Raw genomic sequence first — 7,132 nt, 5'->3', positions numbered from 1 at the left:
TTTTTCCCGTTTCCTTTATTGCCCTACTAGGTTGTCAGTTCTTTGTTATATTATTTTTAAATTACAATGCCCTAAAAGTGATAATAGATGTGTTTTAAATTGTACAAATGTCATATTTAGTTTTTTGGGTTTTTTCCTATTCAATTGGTTGGAATAAAACAAAACCAACCCAAGTTAAAAAGAAAAAATCTCAGTCCAGTCATCCCTGAGTTTGTAAATGCATATGTGAGTTTTGATCATTGCTTAACATGAGCTTGATATTTGGTGACGATGTTAGGAAAAATTGTAGGAGAAAAACCTACTTAGGGGGCAACCAAACTCTTCAGGCAATGCACAATCCGGATCTTGATCTAACTGACACTGTTGAAGGCATGATCTTCCTTTATTTCAGTTCTGAATTGTTGTTTAACCTCTGCAATAATATCATTTTCTTAGAAGTAGTATCTTGTTTGCTTTCTAGCCTTTTCCCCTAAACTATCCGATTTTTAACTTTTTATTGTTTCTATCATTTTGCAGTGTGTTCTGGGTTGACTTTTTTTATTTTGGACTTTTTAAGTGATTGCAGTTTCACAAATTTTTGTTTTTCCTTATTGACATCAAGTCCCCGCCCCCTTTTTCCATTGTTGATCACAGCTATCTAAATGAAGTGTTCTCGGGCACGGGAAATTACCAGTCATAAGTTCATAATGAATCGTTTTCCTGTTTCCTTTACCTCGGAAGTATTTTTTAAATTCCACAAAACCCCAAATTGGGCACCTTTGTTTGAACCAATTGATTATATGTTTTTGCTCGAGGAAAAAAAAGAAGATGTAGTGTTTATAATGTTTTTATAGGGGTTCTTTCTGCAGGTTTAACCCTACTGATTATTGTTTTCTTGCAGATATGAAGGTGGCAGTGAAAAACATGTTGTCTTGTAAGATCGTTGGCGTTGAGCTGTGTTACATTTTGTATTGATGAAACAGAAACCCAAGCGACCATACTTGAGGTTCACAAGGAAATTTTCCCCACATGCATGGAGGTTAGTTATAGCGTAATGTGTTCTCTCAATCATGTGATTTTTTTTGTTTTTTTAATAAATTACTTTTTTACACCTGATATTGTATTTCATCAATAATATGTCTCTGAATCATCATATTGTTCAATTGGTAGCTCCGTTGAAAATCTTTATATCTCCTTCAGTTTTTCTTAGCTTTATGCTTTTAAAAAGCATAAACTTTTTTATTTTAAAAGCCACTTTTAAAATTGTTTAATTTATCGTTGTACATGAGGGGCCCTTAGCAACTTTGTGTTCTCAATTGATCTTGTTGGATTATGCCCTTTAATGGGGAACACCTTTTGAAAATCATTTTTTTCTCAGTTTTGGGGGTTTTTTCCCAAGGGTAATTTTCAATCTTTATCTACATCTCTTTTTTTTAAATTTCCAAGTTAGCTGTTTTGACATCTATGTTATGTAGATGGTTGGTATGACATTTTGGAGAAGTCCCCAAAAAAATCTGGATGATGTCAGACAAAGAAGTGTCTGAAATGATTGGGGGTTGACGGGGGATCCTTCTGCTCTTCCAAACTCAGGTTTTTGGCTTCTGATTTTGTTATATTTAATATCTGTCTTTTTTATAGGAATATGTTTTAACCTTTGTCATTATAGGCTTGATCGGGATACTTTGGATGTGTATAAGAGAAAAGTTGACCTGGCTTTTCTAATGCCCACCTTCTTCGACACTGGCAGATGCTAGAGTTGAACTCACCAATTTTTATCAGCTTTTTGGGGAAAAAAAACTTATGTCAGAATTGTAATGATGGACCTCTTTTGTTCGATAATGTCATTTTTTTATAGCTCTAGATTTTTATAATGGGTAATCATCTGCGAGTGGCACATGTGTAAAATTATTCTTGCTGAAGAGTATCTCAATTAGTAAAATTTACAATGTTTGGTTTGTGTACTTTTTTGCAGCCTGACAAAACGTCAGGGGCGAAGAAGGAAAAATTTCTGATGTTCAATCTCAAATACAGAAGATATCTGTGGAATTGCTGGAACTAGTTCCCGGTTGAGAATATCTCAGTTGATGGGCCAATCTATCCATGAAAAAATTAGATGAGTTTAATGCTCAGCCTCAAAATCTTCAAAGAAAAAAGGGGACTTCTTTTTTCATGCAGTTTGTTAAATGCTATCGGACTGTCTCTCTAAAGTCTAAACAGTGTTTTTCTTGGGTTTTCTTTTTTGGGTTTTTTAGGTGCGGGGGAACAAGGTTTGACTTTTCGTTCACGATGTTTTTCTGTCCCTTGGGATGGACTTCTTTACTACTGTCACCAAAGGATCTCAGTAAAAAACATCGCGAACCCCAGCTGGGCTGGGGCTGTTTTAATAAATAAAAAAAGCAAAGATTAAAGGTTTTTCTTTTGGATAATTTTTATTTATCTTTGGATGATTTCTTATAATGGTGTACGCTGATCTTCCCTGCTGTCTTGATTTCATATCGCTCTGTTTTATTTAAAATCAACTTGTAAAATGAATTTTTTTATAATGAGATCATTATATCTTGCATTTTCTGCTTACCAGGGCTGAGCAGTACAAGGGCTCAGCAGGGCTGTTCCCAAACTGGGTTCTGTACCCCCTGAAGGGGGAGCTGATGGTATGTGTACTCTGGCTCATTGTTTGGCATTTGAAAAATGTTTCTTGCCGGTGTTGTCAACTCCCCACATAGCCTAAGATTGAGGCAATTCAATGCTGTCTCTTACTTTTGCAAAATCTGTCCACCCCTTGGCCTAGCTCAATCCTCGATTAGGTTCTAGGTTTTGCATGAACCGCAATTTTATGTGCAACATTGATTCTGGCCCAACCATTGGCATCTGTGTGGCTTATGTAATTTTTTTGCATGTGATGATATACTACATTCTTTGTAGATGTTAGTAAGAGGCTCTTAAGTGCTGACTTCAAAAGCAAGTTGATGGAATTGAGTCTCTAGTGCTTTGTTGTCTTTGTGTGCTATACCTTTCCATGTGTTCCTCTTGCCAGATAAGTAGTCCGTTAAAATCCTTGCAACTTGTCGCAATCTTAACTGCTGAACGAGATGGTGACACCCTCAAAGCTGCATCAAATACTTTGGCTGAACTTAGTCAACTTGGTTGGCTCAGAAAATATTTCACGTTCCAGTGCAAGAGAGGTTAGAAATCTGTGATAAGTCTTTTCTCTTGGCCTTTTCTAAATGAACTCACGAGAAGCATAATGCAATCATTTTTCAGTACAATATGATAAAAATGTTTTGAATATAGTATATTTTATTTTCATGCATGAGAAGCCGGTGAGATAAACAAAAGCTTGCTGACACTTTGTCGAGTCATAAATGCCTCGGTTAAACATTCTGCTCATATACCCTACAGGTAGATAATTGTGTGAATATCATACTTAACATCAGATTCGTCATCTAAAATGTCTCGTGAAATATCAGAGATAGCAAGTTAATGAGGTTGCTGAAAGATTATTTGGGAGGGAAACAAAGACCTGTATAATTGCTACGATATCACCTTCCACCCACGGTTTAGAAGAGACACTCAGTTCATTAGATTATGCTCATCGTGCCAAAAACATAAAGGAAAAACCAGAGGTTAGTAGTAGACTTTACATAATAAACTATGTGCACTTAAGTGATTCCAAAGTCATCATCTAAACGAACTTACTTGTTAATAATTACAGGTCAATCAGAAGATGGTTAAGTCCCTCCTGATCAAGGATTTCTACTTTGAAATTGAGTCGACTAAAACAAGGTGGTTAGTTGTCCTGCAACTATCTACTTTATTGAGTGCTATGACTTTTTCCTAACAAATATTTTTGTGTTGTTTAGAGGTACATATTATAAGAGAAAAGAATGAAATATTATATTTGTATTATATTTAGGTCTTTGGTCCATCATCCCAGCAAAAGGATTTGTACGATCAAGCAGTGTGTCCCATTGTATTTGATGTTCTGGATGCCTATACTTCTACCATCTTTGCCTACGGGCAAACTAGACCTGGGCAGGCCTATACTACGGAGGATGGGTCAAGAAAAAAGGTTTGATATTGAGTCTTTGAACTTTAGTACCCCTATGCTTCCATCTTTAGTAAAATGGTATGCTGATTAAACTCTTCTCATTGCAGAATGGTGATATCCCAAGTGATGTTGGGGTTATTCCAAGAGCCATTAGACTAATTTTTGACATCTCAGAAGCTCAAAATGCTAAGCACAGCCTGAAGGTCACATTCTTAGAACTTTACAATGTGGAAATAACAGATGTTTTGGTGCCGGGTGAATGTTCGAAATTCATAAAAGACAAATCAAAGAATCCAGTAGCTCTCTTGGAGGATGGCAAAGGCGGAACTTTTGTTAGGGGATTTGAAGACGAGATTGTGTCAACAGCTGATGAAATATATAAGATCTTAGAGAAAGGTTTTACCAAGACGAGAACAGCAGAGACCCTTCTGAACAAACAGAGCAGCCGTTCTCACTCTGTATTATGTATCGCTATTCATATCAATGAGTGTGATCCAGAAGGAGAGGAGATGATCAAATGTGGGAAGCTAAAGTTAGTCGACCTGGCTGGATCAGAGAATATTTCACGTTCCGGTGCTAGAGAGGTTAGAAATCTGTGCTTAGACTTTTCTCTTGGCCTTTTCTGAATGGACTCACCAACCAACTTGATTCAAAATTTAAGTTGGAAGCCCAATTCAATTATTTTTCATTACAATACGATAAAAATGTTTTGAATATAGTATATTTCATTTTCTTTAGCATGGAAGAGCAAGGGAAGCCGGTGAGATAAACAAAAGTTTGCTGACTCTTGGTCGAGTCATTAATTCCTTAGTTTAATATTCTGATCATATACCCTACAGGTAGATAATTGTGTGAATATCATACTTTACATAAGTTTGTCATCTATGTATCATGAAATATCAGAGATAGCAAGTTAACGAGGTTGCTGAAAGATTCTTTGGCAGGGGAAACAAAGACATGTATAATTGCTACGATATCACCTTCCTCCCTCTGTTTAGAAGGGACACTCAGTACATTAGATTATGTTCATCTTGCCAAACACATTAAGAAAAAACCAGAGGTTAGTAGTAGTCTGTACATATTTAACTATGTGCACTTAAGTGATTCCAAAGTCATCATCTAAACAAACTTAATTGTTAATAATTACAGGTCAATCAGAAGATGGTTAAGTCCTTTCTGATCAAGGATTTCTACTTTCAAATTGATCGACTTGGTCGTTAGTTGCCCTCCAGCTATCTATTTATGAATTTGAGTTCTGTGACATTTTCCCAACAAATATTTTTCTGTTGTTTAGATGTGCATATTACAAGAGTGAAGAATGAAATCTAGAGGTTTCTGATCTCTTTTAAGATTTCTTTATTGATATTGTGGGTTAGCCTTCATACAACTTTTTTAGAACTTTTGTCAGCTTTTGGGTTTGGGTAAGTGGTAACATACCATCAATGTTGACTTGTTTTGGCATCTGTGTGGCTTATGTAATTTTTTTGTATGTTATGATATGTTGCATTCTTTATAGATGCTAGTAAGTGACTTTGTTTATTTCTCAAACAGAATGATGTCATGCAATACTTTCGAGAGGATCTGCATCAGAGGCTCTTAAGTGCTTACTTTCAAAAAGCAAGTTGATGGCATTGAGATGTTTCAAAAGGTTCTTCCAACATAAATTCTAGGTTTGATTGTGTAACTTAAAATTTTCTTTTAACCTTTTGTTTGTTTATGATATACAGGCTCTTCCATCCATGGGAAGAGAGGTGATTGAAGTCTTAGATATAGTATTAAAGGTAAATTGGAATTTAGTAATTTGTCTGTTTTTTTGTCAGCATGCTCGAGTGCTTGTCTGTCTGAATTTATCATATGATACTTTTGAAAAGAAATGAGTGGTAGCATATTTGATGAGTGTTCTCAAGACACTTGTTACTAGAACATTTGTTTATTCAGTTTGTTTGTGGAATAGCTAAAATTACAAATTGTTAATGATTCTCTGATGATGTTATAGTCAGTGAATATATATGTATTGAGAATTCTTATCTATCATATTTAGACTATCTCGGATCTTTTGACTCTTGATCTTCTGTAACTTCGATAAGCTTTGGATCTGTTGAGAAATGAGGGCTACACTATGACAAAAGCAGATGCAACAACTTTCTTCCTTACTTGGTTGAGAAGGTAATTGATGTGTTAATTGTCTATGTCATATGCTTTTCTTTGTTGTTAAGAGTTTTCTGTCTGTACGTCTATTGCAAATGATTCTAGTTGTTTTGAATTGGATTGGAATGTAATATCTCAACCAGTATCCAATGTCTTATCATCTTTCACAGACTGGAATGAAGCATTGGGAATCATAGAATATGGTTCTCCTGAACAGGTATATAATTAAATACCTATGCGTGATGTGTCAAAAATGTACTAGTTATTAAGACTGATTGGGGATAGGGTAAATATGAGGAACATTTTTCAATGGAATGCTTTTTCAAAAGATTAAGTATGTCCTTGAAATATCTGCTCAGATTTGTTCATCGATGCTTTTGAAAAAGTTGTCCAAATAACCAAATAGTGTGATAATTTTTGAAAAAGTGGTCCGAAGAACCAAATAGTGTGATAAATTTTAATATTAGATATGATGAATCAATAGTCTTTGAATCACATTTAATCTATTGGGGACATCTTAACTAGCTAACTATGTAAAAAAATTGATTTTAGTCTGAAAAGTTTGTACAATACAGAGAATCGTATATACTGCCCTTTTTAAAATCTAACAAGACTGCATTACTGAGTGGTTAATGCTGTTTAGTAATGTCTAAAAATGTTTAAAGAGTTGCTTCTGTTAAGACCTTTGCATAACCTTCATAATTTATATATTCACATGATCTCATACAATGATTTATTTTTCAAAATTGTATTAACACTTTTCTTATTGCTTGAATTAGAACTTTGTTTATCTATTTTTCTATTTTTCTTCATAATGTTGTCTACTGACAATATCTATGATTCTATTTTGTTTATCCAATGTCATTTCTACATTTATTTGGGCAATTATAGCTTTTTTGAGAAACTCATTTTTTTTCCAACAGGCTGTTGAGGGATGAAAATTGTGTGCCATGAATT

The 7,132-nt window shown here is 34.7% G+C and overlaps 2 long non-coding RNA genes across 2 annotated transcripts; both read left to right on the top strand.

Moving 5' to 3' along the window:
- The first annotated feature begins 3,018 nt into the window (after window positions 1-3,018).
- On the top strand, window positions 3,019-3,489 carry LOC125213635. Its single transcript, XR_007174974.1, has 3 exons — window positions 3,019-3,161; window positions 3,297-3,378; window positions 3,447-3,489. It is a non-coding gene; the product is annotated as an uncharacterized LOC125213635 (long non-coding RNA).
- Window positions 3,490-3,747: 258 nt separating this feature from the next.
- On the top strand, window positions 3,748-7,132 carry LOC125213633. Its single transcript, XR_007174973.1, has 12 exons — window positions 3,748-3,762; window positions 3,893-4,048; window positions 4,135-4,611; window positions 4,766-4,866; window positions 4,960-5,087; window positions 5,177-5,240; window positions 5,322-5,448; window positions 5,579-5,675; window positions 5,755-5,808; window positions 6,115-6,193; window positions 6,346-6,392; window positions 7,099-7,132. It is a non-coding gene; the product is annotated as an uncharacterized LOC125213633 (long non-coding RNA).

This window comes from Salvia hispanica, chromosome 3 (assembly GCF_023119035.1).
Source record: "Salvia hispanica cultivar TCC Black 2014 chromosome 3, UniMelb_Shisp_WGS_1.0, whole genome shotgun sequence".
Classification (NCBI taxonomy): Eukaryota; Viridiplantae; Streptophyta; class Magnoliopsida; order Lamiales; family Lamiaceae; genus Salvia; species Salvia hispanica.
Note: the sequence above shows the minus strand (reverse complement) of the source record. Positions and strands in the feature narration are given on the sequence as shown.